The sequence below is a fragment of the Miniopterus schreibersii genome, assembly GCF_964146895.1.
Source record: "Miniopterus schreibersii genome assembly, chromosome: X".
NCBI classification, from domain to species: Eukaryota; Metazoa; Chordata; class Mammalia; order Chiroptera; family Miniopteridae; genus Miniopterus; species Miniopterus schreibersii.
In genome coordinates, this window is record NC_138104.1 from 71,096,508 (window position 1) to 71,115,999 (window position 19,492).

The 19,492-nt window shown below is 38.5% G+C and overlaps 1 protein-coding gene across 6 annotated transcripts in view; it reads left to right on the forward strand.

Annotated features, from left to right (window-relative positions):
- PFKFB1 (6-phosphofructo-2-kinase/fructose-2,6-biphosphatase 1) overlaps nt 1-19,492 on the forward strand; it is a 63,948-nt gene that overhangs the window by 11,223 nt on the left and 33,233 nt on the right. Inside the window, exon 1 of one of the 6 annotated variants that reach the window (XM_081125174.1) lies at nt 14,444-15,128. The exons of the other annotated variants lie outside the window; for them this stretch is intronic. The gene's annotated coding sequence lies outside the window, so the exon portion shown is untranslated. Of the gene's footprint in view, nt 1-14,443; nt 15,129-19,492 lie in introns of those variants that run through there. 6 annotated transcript variants of the gene reach the window in all.

Below are 19,492 nucleotides of genomic sequence, written 5' to 3' on the forward strand. Positions count from 1 at the left end.
TATTCAAATACTTTGCCCATTTTTTAAAAATTAAATTATTTGTCTTTTTATTTGTATTGATTTGTAAGAATTCTTTATATACTCCGGAAACTAAGCTCTTATCAGATATATGAATTGCAAATATTTACTACCATTCTGTGGGTTGTCTTTTCATGTTCTTGACAGTATCTTTTGAAGCACAAAGTTTTCATTTTAATGAAGTGCAATTTACGTATTGTTTCTTTTGTTGCTTTTGATTTAGGTGTTATAAAAAACATCTAATCCAAAATCACAAAGATTTATGTTCAGGTTTTCTTCTAAGAGTTGTATAGTTTTAGCTCTTATATTTAGGTCTTTGGTCCATTTTGAGTTAATTTTTACATATGTTTCTTTTCTATGTTTAGATACACAAATATGTACCATTGGGGTATAATTGCCTACAGTATTCAGTACACTAACATGCTGTACAGGTTTGTAGCCTAGGAGCAATAGACTATACCATATAGCCTAGGTGTGTGCTATACCATCTAGGTTGTATAAGTGCACTCTATGATGTTCACACAGTGACAGAATTGATTGATGACACATTGCTCAGAGCATATCCCCACTGTTGAGCAATACATATCTGTATAACTCTTTGCTCTGTGACTTGGTTAGGATATTTTAATGAGGTCTATTTCCCTGTGGTGTTGCTTTTGGAGCCATTGGGCTCATTTTGACTCTCTTTCCAGGCCTGATCTGTCTATTAAACTATCAGTCTCAACTGCTATTATGCTCTAGGCTCCACTACTTACTAACTGATTGCTCTAATTTTATTTTTAAACAAAAAAGTTGTTTTCTTATGTTTGCCAGCTTTGCTTGTTTCACTGGGGAGTAGGTGCATGTAGCTCCTAATTATAGAAGTGAAAGTCTCACAATTGATTTTTGTGCATTGACCTTGGATCCTGCAACCTTGCTGAACTCACTTGTTAATTCTAGGATTTTTTATAGTTTGGGGGAATTTCTAATGTATATCATCATGACATCTGCATACAGAGAATATTTTATTTATTCTTTTTCAAATTATACACCTTTTATTTCCTTTTACTGCTTCATTGCTCTGGTCAGAATTTTCAGTACTATATCAAAAGAGTGTAGAGTGGACATCCTTATTTGTTTCTGATCTTAGGGGAGAAGCATTTAGTCTTTCACATTTAAGGCTAATGATAATGATAGGTTTTTGTTATAGAAGTTCCTTATCAAGTTTAAGTAATTCACCTCTATTCTTAACTTGCCAATAAATTTTATCATCAATGGCTGTTTAATTTATGAAGTGTTTTTTCTTTATGAATTGATATATTTTTCTTCTTTAGTTTGTTAATATCATGGATCATGTTGATTGATGCTTTTGAACATGTCATCTAACCTTGCATACTTGGACAGAATTCCACTATGATTCTTTTGATGTGATGCTGGACTCTATTTGCCAATATTTTCTTGAGGATTTTTGCATTTAAGTTTATGAGAGAGGCTGGACTATAGGGCTTTTTGGTATTTTTTTGTCTTGTTTTGGTATCTCTAGAAACTCTGGTTACCAGAGGCCAGGGTAACTATGACCTCATAAAAGTACCTGGGAATGTACCGCCGCCTTCTTGTTTTCTTGAAGATATTGTATAAAAATTGCATTAATTCCTTTTTAAATGTGTGGTAGACTTCTCAAACAAATACATCTGGGCCTTGAGATTTCTATTTCTGGAGATTTTGTTTTTAATCCAATTACTTTAATGGTTATAGGACTGTTCAAATTGTCTATTTGATCTTGGTTAAGTTGTGGGAGGTTGTGGTTTTCAAGGAATTGGTTCATATGTTTTAAGTAGTCAGATGTATAAGTGTAAAATTGTATGTAGCATTCCCTTATTGGCATTTTAATGACTTCAGGATATATAGTGATATTCTTTATTTCATTTATGATATGTGTCCTCTTTTTTTATTTGTCAGTCTTGCTAGAGGTTTATACATTTCATTTTTTAAGGAATCAGCTTTTTATTTATTTATTTACTTCGATGTCATTGATTTCTGCTCTTATCTATTATTACCTTCCTTCTGCTTGCTTTTGTTTATTTTACTTTTATTTTTCAGTTTTTTGCAGTGGGAACTTTGATTACTGATTTGAGACTTTTTTCTTGTTTCCAAGATAAATATTTAGTGCTATAAATTCCCCTGTAAGTACTGCTTCAGCTGCATTTCTCATATTTTTGAGTTGTATTTTTACTTTCAATCAGCTTTATGCATATTGTAAAATTTCCTTTTGAGACTTCTTTTTTCAATCATGGATTATTTAGAAGTATGCTCTTTAATTTTCAAGTGTTTAGAGACTTGAGTATTGTTTAATGTTTCAGAACATCGTAAATGTACCATGGGCACTTGAACAAAATATTTATTCTGGTGTTTATGTGTGTAGTGTTTTATACGTATCAGTTAGATTCTGCTAAGTGATTGTGTTTAGTTCTTCTATATTTCTTTTTTTTAATTTATCTTTATTGTTGAAAGTATTACAGATGTCCCCTTTTCCCCCCCATTGATCCCTTCCAACTCGCATCCACCCCATTCCCAGGCCTTCCCCATAATAATGTCTGCGTCCAATGTCTGTGACATATAAATTCTTGGATTACTCTCTCCCCACCCACTCCCCCACTCCCCACCTTCCCTCTGAGATCCCTCAGTTTGTTCCATGCTTCTATGTCTCTGGATCTATTTTGTTCATCAGTTTATTTTGTTTGTTACATTCCACATATGAGTGAGATCATGTGATACCTGTTTTTCTCTGACTGGCTTATTTTGCTAAGCATAATACTCTCCAGTTCCCTCCATGCTGTCCTAAAGGATAACTGATCCTTCTTTTTTACAGCTGCATAGTATTCCATGGTGTAAATGTACCACAGCTTTTTTATCCATTCAACTACTGATGTGCACTTGAGAAGAATGTATATTCTTCAGCTTTGGGGTGGAATGTTCTGTAAATGTCAATTAAATCCATCTGATATAGTGTGTCATTTAGGGTCACTGTTTCCTTGATTTTTTTGTTTAGAAGACTTATCCAGTGAAATCAATGGGGTGTTAAAGAACCCTAGTAGGACTGTATTGCTGTTGATCTCTCCCTTAAAGTCCTCTAGAAGTTTTTTATAAATTTAGGTGCTCCTATATTGGGTACATATATGTTTACCTGGGTTATATCCTCTTGTTGAATTGTTCCCGTTAGTATTATATAATGACCTTTCTTGTCTCTCGTTATGGTCTTCATTTTGAAGTCTATTTTGTCTATTCATGCGTATTGCTATCCCAGCTTTTTTTTTTCATTTCTATTTCCTGGAAAATTTTCCATCCCTTCATTCTCATCCTGAGTGAGTCTTTTGTTTTGAGATGGGTGTCTTGTAAACAGCATATATTTGGGTCATGTTTTCTTATCCATTCAGCCACCCTATATCTTTTTATTGGAGCATTTAATCTATTTACATGTAAGGTTATTATTGATAGATATTTATCTCTTGCCATTTTAATTCTTTATGCCTATATTTCGCTTTCTCTCTATTTCTATTTCTAATTACAGCAGGCCCTTTAACATTTCCTGCAATGCTGGTTTGGTGGTGATAAACTCCTTTAGCCCTTTTTTGTCTGGAAAGCTCTTTTTTAAAAAAATATATCTGTATTGATTTCAGAGAGAGGAAGGGAGAGGGAGAGGGAGAGATAGAAACATCAATGATGAGAGAGTCGTCATTGATCGGCTGCCTCCTGCACTCCCCTGACTGGGGATCAAGCCTGCAACCCAGGTATACACCCTGACCAGGAATCTTGTGGATTTTAGGTGAATGCTCAGCCTCTGAGCCACGCCCAGCTGGGCTGGGAATCTCTTTATTTCACCATCTATTTTGAGTGACAGCCTTGCTGGATAGAGTAGTCTTGGTTTCAGATCCTTGTTTTGCATTACCTTGAATACTTCATGCCATTCCCCTGTGGCTTGTAGAGTTTCTGATGAGAAGTCAGCTGACAGCCTTATGGGAGCTCCTTGGTAGGTAACAAATTGCTTTTCTCTAGCTTCCTTTAAGATTCTTTGTCTTGAATTCTTGGAATTTTAATTATGATGTGCCTGGGTGTGGATCTCTTGATTCTTCTTCGTTGGGACTCTGTGCCTCCTGAACTTGTGTGACTTTTTCCTTGACCAGGTTAGGGAATTTTTCTGCCATTATTTCTTCAAACATGTTCTCTAACCTTTGCTTACTTTTGACATCTTGTCCCACAGCTCCCTTAGACTGTCCTCCTATTTTTTAATTGTGTTTTCCTTTTGGGTCTCTGATTGATTTTTTTCTATCCTGTCTTCGAATTCACTGATCCAATCCTCAGCTTCCTCTAATCTGTTTTTTATTTCTTCCAGTGTATCCTTTATTTCTGCTATGTCATTCTTCATTTCCTTCATAGTTTCTGTATCTTTTCTCATGCTGTTGAGCATCCCTACAATCAGTGTTCTTAACTCTATATCTGATAGATTGCTTATCTTCATTTCATTTAGCTCTTTTCCTGGAGACTCCTTTTGTTCTTTCATTTGGGGCTTGTTTTTTGTCTCCCCATTTTGGCTGCCTGTTTGGGTTTGTATTAAGCAGATATGCTAGGACTCTCAGTCTTTTTGGAGGGTCTCTGATGCAGGCCAATGTCAGACGCAGTTTGTGACTGGCCCTGAGTACCCTGTTTGGAGCTATCAACAACCCTCAGCTTGAGGTCTCCTCTGCTGTGGCTGGGTGCAGTTGGACAGGACCAAGAAGCACCCAAAAGTCTGCTTTTCCAAGGCCTAGGTCCAGAAGCATATCAGGCAAAAAACTCAAAGCACTCAGAGACCTGCCTCTGCCTGCAGGCTGATTAATCTGATTCTCTTAATGAGCCTGAGGCTGCAGAAACTCCTCTGGGTAGGGTGAGAGGTTTTCCAGCAGGGTGGGCCAATTGCTCCCCCCCCTCCCAGGCAAAAGCAGCTAATTGTCAGCCTGAGAAAGATGTCTTCTGCAGTAAGGGGCATTGACTTGGCACAGGAATCCAGATGGGTGCCTTCTGATCGTAATCTCCAGAGCCCACAAACCTAGATTCTCCTCACACATGTCCAGTCCACACTGCCCTCCCTCTGCTGGAGCCCAAGGTCAGTGGCTGCACACAAAACTTTGTGCATTGATTCTTTAAAAAGGTGCCTGTATTTCCAGCTGCCTCTCTCTAGCAGACAGAAACCCTGCTGCTTTACACAGCCAAATGTTATGTGGGCACCTTTCTCAGTTCTGGTGCTCTTGGGTGGGGAGCCCAGCTTGGGGTTTAGACCCCAGAGTTCTCAGTGGGAAGCCCCCCCCCCACCCCACAGCTGAGATATCTCTCCGGACCATCAGCTGCTGCCTTTGGGAGCCCAGCCATCCCTCTCACGCCTGCACACTTACTACCGGTCTCTATGCAGTCTTCACTTTTCCTCCTTAGTTATGAGGGTGCTCTCCAGCTCATCTTCAGTTGCAGTTGATTATTCAGGATGGTTTTTCTATATTTTAGCTGTAATTCCAGTTTGGTCCTGGGAGAGTGTCAGTGTAGCTTCCACTTAGTCTGCCACGATCTTTAATCTCCCCTCTTCTATATTTCTTGATGATTCTCTAATAATTCTATTAATTGCTGAGAGTGTGTTGGAGCCCTAAAATATACTTGTGGATTTGTCTATATCTCTTTTCAGCTCTATCAGTTTAATTAAATTTATTGGAGTAACATTGGTTAATAATATATAAACTTTAGGTGTACAGATTTATAATACATCATCTATATATGGCACTATGTGCTCACCACCCAAAGACTAGTCTCCTTCCCTCAACATAATTTACCCCTTTACCCACTTCATCCTCCCTCCACTCCCCTCTGGTAACCACCATACACACAGCTGGCTTCCATCAGAGAAAACACGTGAGAGAGTAAGATAGCACCAACAAGATATAGGCCAGAGTCTGTGATAAAATTTCAGAAGTGATATCCCATCCCATTTGTAGTATTGCATCAGTTAAAAACAAGTCCTTAGATTTAGCCCACACTCCAGGGGAAGTGGCTACACAATGCCATGAATAACAAGAGGCACAGAGTCATTAGAGTCTATAGTATATGCTGCCTATTGGACTTGCTACATTGATTTCATGGCCTATGATGGGTTTATGATCCATAGTTTGTAAAACATTGCTCCAGGCGACCAAAGTAAACATAGATTTCAGTGCTAGTTTATCTCTCAGATCTGTACTTTTTTCTCATTTCTGGCCTCTGAGGATTTCCATTACTTTCAATACCAGCTCAGCCATGTTTAATTTGTTTTAAATTCAGTATTTTCTGGGTGTTTTGTACTAAGAAGGGTTCTTTAAAATCTAGTCTAAAATAATGCCAGAAATGAAAATATTCCTGGATATTTTTTACTATATGAAAACCTGTGTAAAATATTGTACTACTTAAAATTACCTGGGTGAAATGGACAAATTCCTAGAAGCATACAGCCTTCCAAAGCTGAATCAAGAAGAGGCAGAAAACCTGAAGAGGCAGATAACAGCTAATGAAATTGAAGCAGTAAGCAAAAAACTCCCAGCAAACAAAAGGCCTAGACCAGATGGATTTACAGGCAAGTTTTACCAAACATTCAAAGAAGAATGAACACCTATTCTATTCAAACGATTCCAGAAAAATCAAGAGGAGGGAAAACTCCCAAACTCTTTTTATGAGGCCAGAATCATCCTAATCCCAAAACCAGATAAAGACACTACAAAGAAAGAAAATTACAGGCCAATATCCCTGATGAACATAGATGCTAAAATACTAGCAAACCGGACCCAGCAATACATTAAAATGATCATACACCATGACCAAATGGGATTTATTCCAGGGATGCAGGGCTGGTACAACATCCGCAAATCAATAAATGTGATACATCACATAAACAAAATGAAGGACAAAAATCATATGATCATATCAATAGATGCAGATAAAGCATTTGACAAAATCCATCACCCATTTATGATAAAAACTCTCAGCAAAGTAGGAATAGAGGGATCATACCTCAACATAATAAGGGCCATATATGACAAACCTACAGCCAACATCATACTCAATGGGCAAAAACTAAAACCATTTCCATTAAAAACAGGAACAAGACAGGGATGTCCACTTTCACCACTCTTATTCAACATAGTACTGGAAGTCCTCGCCACAGCCATCAGACAGGAAGAAAACATAAAAGGTATCCAAATTGGAAAGGAGGAAGTAAAACTGTCATTATTTGCAGATGACATGATATTGTACATAGAAAACCCTAAAGACTCCATCAAAGTACTACTAGATTTGATAAACGAATTTGGCAAGGTAGCTGGATACAAAATCAACATCTGGGAATCAATGACATTCTTATACACCAACAATGAACTTTCAGAGAAAGGAACTAAAAAAAAATCCCATTTACCATTGCAACTAAAAAAATAAGATACCTAGGAATAAACTTAACCAAGGATGTAAAAGACCTGTACTCGGAAAACTATGTGACATTGAAAAAAGTAATAGAGGAAGATTTAAACAAGTGGAATATACCATGGTCAAGGATTGGAAGAATTAATATCATTAAAATGTCCATACTACCCAAAGCAATTTATAGATTCAATGCAATTCCTATTAAAATACTAACAGTATATTTCACAGATCTAGAACAAACATTTCAAAAATTTATATGGAACCAAAAAAAGCCGGAATAGCTGCAGCCATCTTCAGAAAAAAGAACAAAGTGGGAGAGATCACATTACCGGATATCAAACTGTGCTACAAAGACATTTTAATCAAAACAGCCTGGTATTGCTACAACACCAGACATATAGATCAATAGAACAGAACAGAGACCCCAGAAATGGACCCATGCCATCATGGAGAGTTAATATTTCACAAAAGAGGCAAGAACATACAATGGAGTAAAGAAAGTCTCTTCAATAAGTAGTGCTGGGAAAATTGGACAGCTACATGCCAAAAAAATAAAACTTGACCACCAAATTTCACCATACACAAAAATAAACTCAAAATGGATAAAAGACTTAAATGTAAGTCACAAAACCATAAAAATCCTGGAAGAAAACAGAGCAGTAAAGTCACAGACATCCCACGTAGTGGAATTTTTACTGATACATCTCTTAGGGAAAGAGAAATAAAAGAAAAAATAAACATATGGGACTACATCAAACTAAAAAGCTCTGCACAGCAAAAGAAAACAGCCTCAAAATACAAAGGAACCCCATGGTCTGGGAAAATATATTTGCCAAGGATACACCTGATAAGGGGCTAATTTCCAAAGTGTACAAAGAACTCACGCTACTCAGCAAGAGGAAGACAAATAATCCAATTAAAAAATGGGCAAAGGACCTGAATAGACACTTCTCCAAAGAGGACATACAGATGGCCAAGAGACATATGAGAAAATGCTCAACGTTGCTAATCATCAGAGAGATGCAAATGAAAGCACAATGAGGTATCACTTCACACCTGTCAGAATGGCTACCAACAAAACGAATGACAAATGCTGGAGAGGGTGTGGAGAAAGGGGAGCCCTAGTACACTGCTGGTGGGAATGCAGACTGGTGCAACCAGTATGGAAAACAGTATGGAGGTTCCTCAAAAAATTTAAAATGGAACTGCTGGGAGTTTTTTTACTACTTTGATTTCATTAGCTGTTATCTGCTGCCGCGTCCTCTCCCAACCATGTCGTCTGACAAAATCCGGACGTGGAGGGGAAGCTTCAAGGAAGGCGTCTTCTGAGGAGAGAACATGGCATGTGGGTGGGAGTAATTGGCTTAATGGGACTATCTCTTCTCCTCCTTGGAGGGGGATTTTGGGTCGTAAAATCAATAACTAACCTGGGAATGGTAAACAATGTTCTCACTTCTGAAGAAATACCGATTTCCCCAAGTCCAGTCACTATCACATGTGCCGGATGCTTTAACAAATTGTTATTAGAAGAAGCTAGGAAAACCCCCCTGGCGCCCCCAATAAGGAATTTATGGAGGAACTAGAGAAAGCTGAGCTCACGCAGCCACCTATCCTCAAGTGCCTCCGCGTATGATTGCAAGATTAGTCGAGGACAAGAAAAAGGCCATCTCCCCTTGCCTACTGCACAAGGACCACCCTGGGTAGCACATAGAATAAATGGCAGATTACGGCATCCCCCTAAAAAGGACTAACAGTATGAAAAGGCTACCAGACCCTCCTCTGCCTTAGACAGGTGCTTCCAATGAGAACGGTATCAGAATAGTTAATGTAAATGGAAGGCATGTTCAGTATGAGAACTTGCCCTTCATGAAACGCTTGGCAAGGCAGTGGCCACGCTGGTGCTTGCTCCCAAAGAAACAAAAGAAAAGCATTCTTAAGCAGTTAATCAATAGCTATGGCAAAAGGCACTCTGTTCGTAGAAGAAAATGGCAAGAAGAATATAATAGCTTAAGAATAGGTCCATAGTTAAAATATAACCAGAAGAAGTGGTAACCATAGGCAAACATTATATAAAATTTCTGTCTCACAAACTAATATATTACTGCTGCAAACAAAGCCACATCTATCACTGTATAGGTCACTGATTTTTCCTTTCTTCTCTATTCTAAAAAATAAAAGTAAAAATTGTTCCGTTCTGATGAAATCGAAACTTGTATTGTTTAACCTGTGAATAATATTTCTTGCTTGCTAACCGAAAAAATGTAATCATAGCCAAAAAAGAAACTATAAAAGATTATGTTGATTCTCAATAAAGTGGAACAGTGTCACACCACCTCCAAGTCGTGTAGTCTGCTGTCTCCCGGCGCCGACGCCTTGCCCACCTTCGGCACCCCTGACTCCCGCTGCGGCTGGACCGCGGCAATCTGCCTATTCAGGTTTTCTGCCTCTTCTTGATTCAGCTTTGTAAGGCTGTATGCTTCTAGGAATTTGTCCATTTCCTCCATGTTGTCCAATTTGTTGGCATATAGTTGCTCATAGTATTTTCTTACAATTCTTTGTATTTCTGTTGGGTCAGTTGTTATATCGCCTCTTTCATTTCTGATTTTATTTATTTGGGTCCTCTCTCTTTGTTAGTGAGTCTGGCTAAAGGAGCATCAATCTTATTTATCTATTCAAAGAACCAGCTCTTGGTTTCATTGATTTTTTTGTATTGCATTTTTAGTCTCTATGTCATTCATTTCTGCTCTGATCTTTATTATTTCCTTCCTTCTACTTCCTCAGGGCTTTTCTTGCTGTTCTCGTTCTAGTTCTTTTAGTTGTTATGTTAGATGGTTCATTAGATCTTTTTCTTGTTTCTTGAGATAGGCCTGTAATGCTATAAATTTTCCTCTCAGGACTGCTTTTGCTGTGTCCCATAGATTTTGGGTTGTTGCCTGGTCATTTTTGTTATTTTCCATGAAGTGTTTGATTTCTTCCTTGATCTCATTGGTAACCCATTCATTGTTTAATAACATGCTATTTAGCCTCCATGTGTTTGAATATTTTTAAGTTTTTTTATAGCGGTTGATTTCTAGTTTCATGGCATTGTGATCCAAGAAGATGCTTGATATGATTTCAATCTTCTTATATTTGTAGAGACTTGCCTTGTGCCCTAACATGTGGTCTATATTTGAGAATGTTCCTTGTGCACTTGAGAAGAATGTGTATTCTGCTGCTTTGGGTTGAAATGTTCTGTAAATGTCAATTAAATCCATTAGGTCTAGTGAGTCATTTAAGGTCTGTGTTTCCCTGCTCATTTTTTGTCTTGATGATCTGTCCAATGCTGACAGTGGGATGTTGAAGTCCCCCCCTATGATTGTGTTGCTCTCATTCTCCCCCTTAAAGTCCCCCAAGAAATTTTTTATATATTTAGGTGCTCCTATATTGGGTGCATAAGTGTTTATAAGGGTTATTTCCTCCTGTTGGATTGATCCCTTTAGTATTATGTAGTGACCATCTTTGTCTCTTGTTATGGTCTTTATTTTGAAGTCTGTTTTATCAGAAGTAAGTATTGCTACTCCAGCTTTCTTTTCCTTTCCATTTGCATGGCATATTTTATTCCATCCCTTCACTTTTAGCCTGTGTAAATCTTTTGCTCTCAGGTGGGTCTCCTGTAGACAGCATATATTTGGGTCCTGTTTTCTTATCCATTCAGCTACTCTATGTCTCTTGATTGGGCCATTTATTCTGTTTACATTTAAGGTTACTATTAATATAAATGTATTCACTGTCATTTTTCCTCTTTATGCTAATGTACCTTTCTGTCTCTATTCCGTCTTTTTCTTAGAGAAGTCCTTTTAGCATTTCTTGCAATGCTGGTTTGGTGGTACTGAACTCCTTTAACCTTTTTTTGTCTGGGAAGTCCTTTATTTCACCTTCAATTTTAAATGATAGCCTTGCTGGATAAAGCAATCTTGGTTGCATGTTCTTGCTTTTCATTACATTGAGAACTTCATGCCACTCCCTTCTGGCCTGAAGAGTTTCTGTTGAAAAGTCAGCTGTTAGCCTTATGGGGGTCCCTTGTAAATCACTGCTTGTCTCTCTCTTGTAGCCCTTAATATTTTCTCTTTGTCTTGACATTTGCCATTTTAATTATGATGTGTCTTGGAGTGGGTCTCTTTGGGTCCCTCTTGTTTGGAATCCTCTGTGCTTCTTGAACTTGTGTGGCTTTCTCCCTCACCAGCATAGGGAAGTTTTCTGTCATTATTTCCTCCACGAACTTCTCTATCCCTTGCTCTCTTTCCTCCCCCTCTGGCACTCCTATAATGCGAATATTGTTTTGTTTCATGTTTTCCCAAGGTTCCATTAGACTGTCCTCATGCTTTTCAAGTCTGTTTTCTTTTTGCTGCTCTGATTGAGTGATTTTTTTCTACCTTGTCTTCTGAGTCATTTATTATATCCTCTACTTCATTGAGCCTGCTTTTATTTCCTTACAGTGTATTCTTGATATCAGATACAGCATTCTTTATGTCTGTCTGATTTTTATGTTATGTATCTATTTTTTCATGTTTTCCCTAAAATCCTCAGTTTTATCCTCTATTGCCTTGTTTTTCTCATTAAGTTCCTTGAACATCTTCATAATCGATACTCTGAACTCTGTTTCTGATAGCTTGCTTAACTCCATCTCATCATTGACCTTTTCTGGCAATATTTCCTTTAATTTGGGGCTTGTTTCTTTGTCTCCCCACTTTGGTAGGTCTTAGTGTTTGTATTTATATATTAGATATATTTGCTGTCTCCCAGTCTTGTGGGGTGAGATTTTGTCTTTTGAGTCCAGTGGAGCCCAGAGTTGTGTTTTCGTTATACTTCTGAGCTCTTTGCTCTAGGCATGTCCCTTTTGTGGGTGTCCCTTTTGTGGTTTCTTTATGTTCTCCTGTTGTGGTTGTGTCTAGCTTGTCTTTGACCAGTCCTTGGGAGGACTCTCCTCTCAGGTTGGCTAACTGTGTGTCTCGCCCCAACCTCGTCGTGTAAGCTGTTGTATGGGTACTGGCAAGGCAGGACAATACATAACTAAACTTCCAGAAAACACGGAGTATCTTACAAAATATCTTGATAGTCATAATGAAAACAACCCAAGGGAAAATAGAACTTGGAGAGTGAAGGGAGAACACACACACACACACACACACACAACTTAAAAAAAAGAGAGAAAGAAAAGTAATGCCGAGAGAGAGAGAAGTAATTGTTTTTAACAGTGGTGAATATTTAGAAAACAATAATAATAAACTAGAATATATAAAATAAAGAAGCTACTGGAAGATAATAGAGGCAGAGAAAAGATTCTGAAAGAAGGTCCAGGAAAAAATTGGGGGAGAGAATAGGAATAGGATAATAGTTGAAAATGAGAAAATAACATAAAAAATAAAAAGAGAAACTAACAACTGAACAGAAAGAAAGGAAGACAGAATGGAGGATAACAAAAGAATGAAAGAAAAGAAGAACACAAAGGGAAAAAAAAGAAAAGAAAAGAAAAGAAAAGAAAAGAAAAGAAAAGAAAAGAAAAGAAAAAGAAAAGAAAAGAAAAGAAAAGAAAAGAGAAAAGAAAAGAAGAAAAGGAAGGAAAAGAAAAAAGTTATGCCAATGGATCGAGAGGAGAGAGAGAGATAAAGCCTGGGCAGAGAGGGAGTCTGATAAGAGATTTGGGGGAAACTATAAAGGAAAGCAGTAAACTTGGTTATAATGATGAAGTCTCAGTCATTAAGCAGGGATATCAAGAAAGTCTTGATAGTTGAAGCAAGGATAAAACAAAACAAAGCAAATAAACAAAACAAGAGAAAGAAAACTAAAAACAAGCTAAGCAAAACAAAATTCTTTTATAAAAAAAGCGGAAAAATTTAGTTAAAAATATTTTTTAAAAAAAATTTTTTTTTAATTATTATAAAATTTAAAAAGAATAAAAAATAATTATTCCCCCTTTGTCTTCTTCCTAAAGGAAAAAGAGAACAAACAAACAAACATGCAAAAAAAATTTTAAAAACCCCAAAACAAAACAAAACAAACAAACAAAAAAAACAGAGAAAAAAAAAAGCCAATCAGGTGGGTTTCTTCTAGGTAGCTTATGTTGCCTGAGGCACACTGTTTTGTGGGCTGCTTTCCGTTCTCCTGGGAGGTATTTGTGTATCAGCCAATGTGAGGAGCCGTCTAGGTTGGGCTCTGGTGTCCTTAGGTAGATGGTTGATCTGAGGCTCTCCGTGGACCACCTCCTCTTGTCAGCTATTTTGCAACCTTGTAGTTGCCTGGTCTTACTCCAGAGTCTTCTGTAAAGTCTTTAGGGTGCAGGGTGGCTAGTGTAGCTCAGGGTATCACTCCCCTTACTTAGAGGTTTCGCTATCAGGCACTCACTGTGCGGGAGTTAGTCTCTGCTCCATAGCCAGCTCCTCAGTCCCTACCCTGTCCTCTGATTCTAGCTCCCCAGGCTCTGGCCTGCTGGAGTTTCAGATTGATCTCAGCCTGTTGCCTTTTCTGTATGGGCCGTTTTAGCAGCCTGGGCTCAGTGGGTTCGATTAAAGAACATTCTGGTGAGCCCTATGCCTGCCCATCCCCCAGTAGGGGTTTTCAGTGTTTCCTCCAGTTCCCAAACAACAGTCCCTGAAAGTCTTATTCTTGTACAGTCCTCCTGGGAGCTGTTCTCCCTTCTCCCTCAGGACTGTGACCTGAGGGTGTCTCTGGGACCTCAGTGAGCTGGAACACCCCCCCTTTCCTATTGGGGGTGGCGCTCCTGGCTGCAGGAGAGGCAGGCGGGCTCTGCCCCTCCCTGCTCAGCTCTGGTTGGCTGGTCGCACCAGGCCCGCCCCTCAGACCCTCTAGTGTGCAGACCCCAATCCCAGCTTCCGCTGGTCTATCTGCAGTGCAGGTCGGGAAGGTGGGAGTCATTTCCGTGATCAGAATTCAAAAACACACAAAGCAACACAAAGGCAGCGTCTGCCCTGCAAAGTCCCACAGCCCGTGCACCAAGGCCCCCAGTGGGAGGGGACCCAAAGTCAGCTCCCTGCACCGCTGGTCTCAGCAAAGCTGCAGCTGCTCCATGCGCCACCATGGCACCCCTCAGGGCTGGTCACAGATCCCAGACTCTCCGAACCGGGAGCTCAGGGCAGGAGGGCTCCTCCCCTCCCCACGCCACGCAGATTCAGTGCTTTCTGGGGCTCAACACAATGCCCCACAGGGAGGCAGAGGGTCCCTTGTGTGGCTGCTCAGTGCAGTACTCTGGTCCCTTACTACTCAGGTGCCACACACTTTAGGACAACCTTTCCTATGGTCAGCGCCCTGACCATTAGCCCTGACCATTAGATGCCAGTCGCTACTAGAAGCTTTGTCTCGCTAGGAAGGCGGCGCCTGCAATTAGAGGCTTTGTTTCCTAGGAAGGCGCCGATCCCTCCGGGGCTCACAGCTCCCCTGGGTCCCTCTGCCCTGTGCGCGGGGCTCTCCTTCCCCTCTCGTCTCTCCGGGTGTGGGATCCCCGCTTTTGACTGCCATCCGCACTCCCGAGGGGAGGGAGCTTTGCATCCTCCAAGCCCCAGGGCTCAGAGCCCAACACAGGCTTCAGGGGAACTCCCCCTTCCTACGCCCCCCCTCTTACCGGACTCTGTGATGCTTCTTCGGTGCTCCCCGCTCGCACTCCGTCCACTCAGGTATGTTTCTCTGGTTTTTCCAAGCTGGCCACGTAGGATTTTAAGAGTAAATCGAGTTCGTGGCTGGGACCAGGGGCGCTCTGCTGCTTCTCACAGGCTACCATCTTCCCTCAGATGGTGCTTTTTGTAATGTAACTAGCAACTCATTGCCAAACCCAATATCATGCAAATTTTATCCTATGTTTACTTTTAGAAGTTTTCTAGGTTAATATTTTATATTTAGCCCAATAATCCACTTTGAGTTACTTTTTGCATAAGATAAAAGGTATGTGATGATGTTCATTTGTTGCATATGGACTTCCAATTGTTCTAGCACCATTTGTTGAAGACTCTATTTTTTCCAATGAACTGCCTTTGTCCAAAATCTGTTGACTATATTTGAGTGGGTCTATTTTTGGGTTCTCTGTTTTATTCCATTTATGTATTTGTCTACCCTTTTGCCAATACCACACTGTCTTGAGAACAGCAGTCCCCCCTTATCTGCAGGGGACACATTCTAAGACCCCCAGTAGGCTCCTGAAACTGCAGATAATACTGATCCCTATAGATAATATGTTTTTTTCCTATACATATATGCTTATGATAAAGTTTAACTTATAAATTAGGCACAAGAAGAGAATATCAACAACAATAATAAAATAGAACAATTATAACAATATACTGTAATAAAAGTTATGTGAATATGGTTTTTCTCTCAATCTCAGAATATCTTATACTGTATTCACCCTTCTTTTTCTTATGATGATGTGAGATGATACAATGCCTATATTATGAGATAAAGTGAGGTGAATAACATAGGCATTGTGACATAGCATTAGGCTAATAATGACCTTCTGACCACATGTCAGAAGGAGAATCGTCTACTTGGGGTGATCCTGGATCATTACATCAAAGGCAGATGATGTGGATGGTTGGGGATCCTTGATCCTTGTTTTACCAAAACCTTTTGGAAGAACATTGTAACGAAGTGGTCGTCTCCTTCTTAAAGAAAGCACTTTATGGCTTCTCTTTGGCATGTCTGAATTGCCAGCATCACTAACTACTCTTGTGCTCTGGAGCCATTATTAAATAAAATAAGGGTTACTTGAACACAAGCACTATGATACTATATTTTGTCAATCTGATAACGATGATGGATATGGGTGGGTAGTGTATACAGCATGGATTTGCTAGACAAAGGGATGATTTATGTCCCAGGCTGGACAGAGTAGGATGGTATGAGATTTTATTACCCTACTCAGAAAGACGCGAAATTTAAAACTTATGAATTGTTTATGAATCTTTCTCTTTCTTTCTCTTTCTTTCTTTCTTTCTTTCTTTCTTTCTTTCTTTCTTTCTTTCTTTCTTTCTTTCTTTCTCTTTCTTTCTTTCTTTCTTTCTTTCTCTTCTTTCTTTCTTTCTTTCTTTCTCTTCTTTCTTTCTTTCTTCTTTCTTCTTTCTTTTTCTTTCTTTCTTCTTTCTTTCTTTCTTTCTTTCTTTCTTTCTTTCTTTCTTTCTTTCTTTCTTTCTTTCTTTCTTTCTTTCTTTCTTTCTTTCTTTCTTTCTTTCTTTCTTTCTCTTCTTTCTTTCTTTCTTTCTTTCTTTCTTTCTTTCTTTCTTTCTTTCTTTTTCTTTCTTTCTTTCTTTCTTTCTTTCTTTCTTTCTTTCTTTCTTTCTTTCTTTCTTTCTTTCTTTCTTTCTTTCTTTCTTTCTTTCTTTCTTTCTTTCTTTCTTTCTTCCTTCCTTCCTTCCTTCCTTCCTTTCTTCCTTTCTTCCTTTCTTCCTTTCTTCCTTTCTTCCTTTCTTCCTTTCTTCCTTTCTTTCTTTTTTTTCTTTCCCCTTCCTTCCTTCCTTCCTTCCTTCCTTCCTTCCTTCCTTCCTTCCTTCCTTCCTTCCTTCCTTCCCTCCCTTCCTCTTCCCCTTCCCCTTCCTCCCTTCCTCCCTCCCTCCCTCCTTCCCTCCCTCCCTCCCTCCCCCCCCCCTCTCTCTCTCTCTCTCTCTTTCTTTTTTTGTTAATCCTCACCCAAGGATATTTTTCCCATTGCTTTTCAGAGAGAGTGGAAGGGAGAGGGAGGGAGGAGAGAGAAAAACATTGATGTGAGAGAGACACATCTATTGATTGCCTCCCACATGTGTCCCAACTGGGGTGGGTATCAAACCTGAAACCCATGTATGTGCCCTTGACGGGGAATTGAACCCAAGACCCTTCGGTGTGCGGGCGATGTTCTAACCACTGAGAAACACTGGCCAGAACTATTTCTGGAATTTTCCATTAAATATTTCTGGACCACAATTGACTTCAAGGAACTGAAACCACAAATAGCAAAACCACAGATAAGGGAGGACTAGTGTACTGTAGCTTTATAGTATCGGGTAGGGAATTTCCTCCAAAATGTTTTTATGTTGCCAATTATTTTAGCCACTTTAGTTCCTTTGCCCTCCTGTATTAATTTTAGAATCAGCTTGTCTTTATCTTCAAAAAATCCTGATGAGATGTTTTTATTGGTATTGTGTTTAATCTATAGATCCATTTGGAGAGAATGAGTGTATTTACTATGTTTAGTCTTCCAGTCCATGGACACAGTATATTTAGTTCTCTGATTTCTTTCAGCAGAATTTTCTAGTTTTCAGCATATAGATCTTATACAGGTTTGTTTTTAGTATTATACCTAAATGTTTTATCTTTTTAGAACTATTATAAATGTTTACTTTTTATTTTAGTTTTGAATTGTTCATTGCTTGTTTATAGAAATATGATTGTCTTTTGTGTGTTGACATTGTCTCCTTTAAATTTGATAAATGCACTCATTAGTTCTAGGAGGAATTTTGTAGATTTCCTGGGATTTTGTACTTAGACAATCATGTTGTCTGTGAACAGGAACAGTTTGATTTCTTCCCTTGCAATCCATATGCATTTTATTTCCTTTTTTTCCTCTTACAATATTGACTAGGAGTTCCAGTACTATGTTGAATAGGAATGGTGAGAGTGGACATCCTTGCCTTGTTCCTGATATTAGGAAATCATTCAGTCTATCAAAATAAAATATGTTAACTGTAGGAGTTTTTCCTTTTTGAAAATATATTTTATCTGGTTGAAGAAGTTCCCTTATATTCTTAGTTTGCTGAGAGTTTTCATCAGGAATGGATGTTGAATTTTGTCATCTTACAATGTTATACAATGTCCTATTTTTTGCTTTCTAGGATCCAGCATGTTCTAAATGACTCAAAAATGCAGAAAAACCTATTATATTTACCCAGATAATTACCATTTCTGTTGCACTTCCTTCATTCCCGGCATTCTTAGCTTTGTTCTGGTATCATTTCTTTCCTATCTGAAGAAATCTTTTAGCATTTCTCTTAGTGAAGGTCTGACAGCTATGAATTCTTAGTTTTTCTTCACTGAGAAAGTTTTTATTTCACGGTCTTGGATAATGGATATTTTAGCTGGATATAGAGTTCTAGGTTGACAACTCTTTTATTTCAGTACTTAAAAAATTTTGTGCCACTTTGTTTTGGCCTTCATGGTTTGTACTAACAAATCTGCTGTCGTTTGAATTATTATTGTTCCCTTATAATAATGTGTCATTTTCTCCATTTACCTTCAAGATTACTTTTTCATGGTTTTTAGCAATTTGATTATTTTGTGTCTGAATGGATTTTATGGTTTTATCCTATTTAGGGTTTACTCAGCCTCTTGAATTTCCGAGTTTATATTTTTCATTAACTTTGGAATCTTTCGGTCATAATTTCTCAAATACTTTTATAGGCCCTTCTCTTTCTCCTCTCCATCTGGAACACCAGTAACATGAACATTAGTCTTTTTTTTCTACACAGGCCCATGAATCTCTTCTTTTTTTCAATATTTTATTTCTCTGTTCATATTAGATGATTTCTATTAATGGATCTTTGAGTTTACTGACTCCTTTCTCTATCATTTCTCTTCTGTCATTGAATCCATTCAGTGAGGGTTTTTTTGTTATTGTACTTTTCAGTTTTAAGATATCCCCCCCACCCCTTTTTCCTTGCTGCCTTCAGTATTTTATTTTTGCCTGATTTTCTGCAGTTTGAATTTGATATGTGATTCTTTTAACAATTTTATTTACCCTGCTTGGTGTTATCTGAGATACTTGGTTCTATGGTTTGGTTTCCATCACTAATTTTGGAAGATTTTGGCAATTATTTCTTCAAATATTTGTTCTTCCCCATTCCCCTTCTGATACTCTAACTACACATATATTACACTGTTTAATAGTGTCCCAAAGATCTTGGATGTCTTGGGGTTTTTTACTCTTTATTTCCTCTTTGCATTTCAGTTTGTATAATTTCTATTGATCTATCAAGTTCACTGATTTCTTAGCTGTATCAAGTCCACTGATGAGCACATT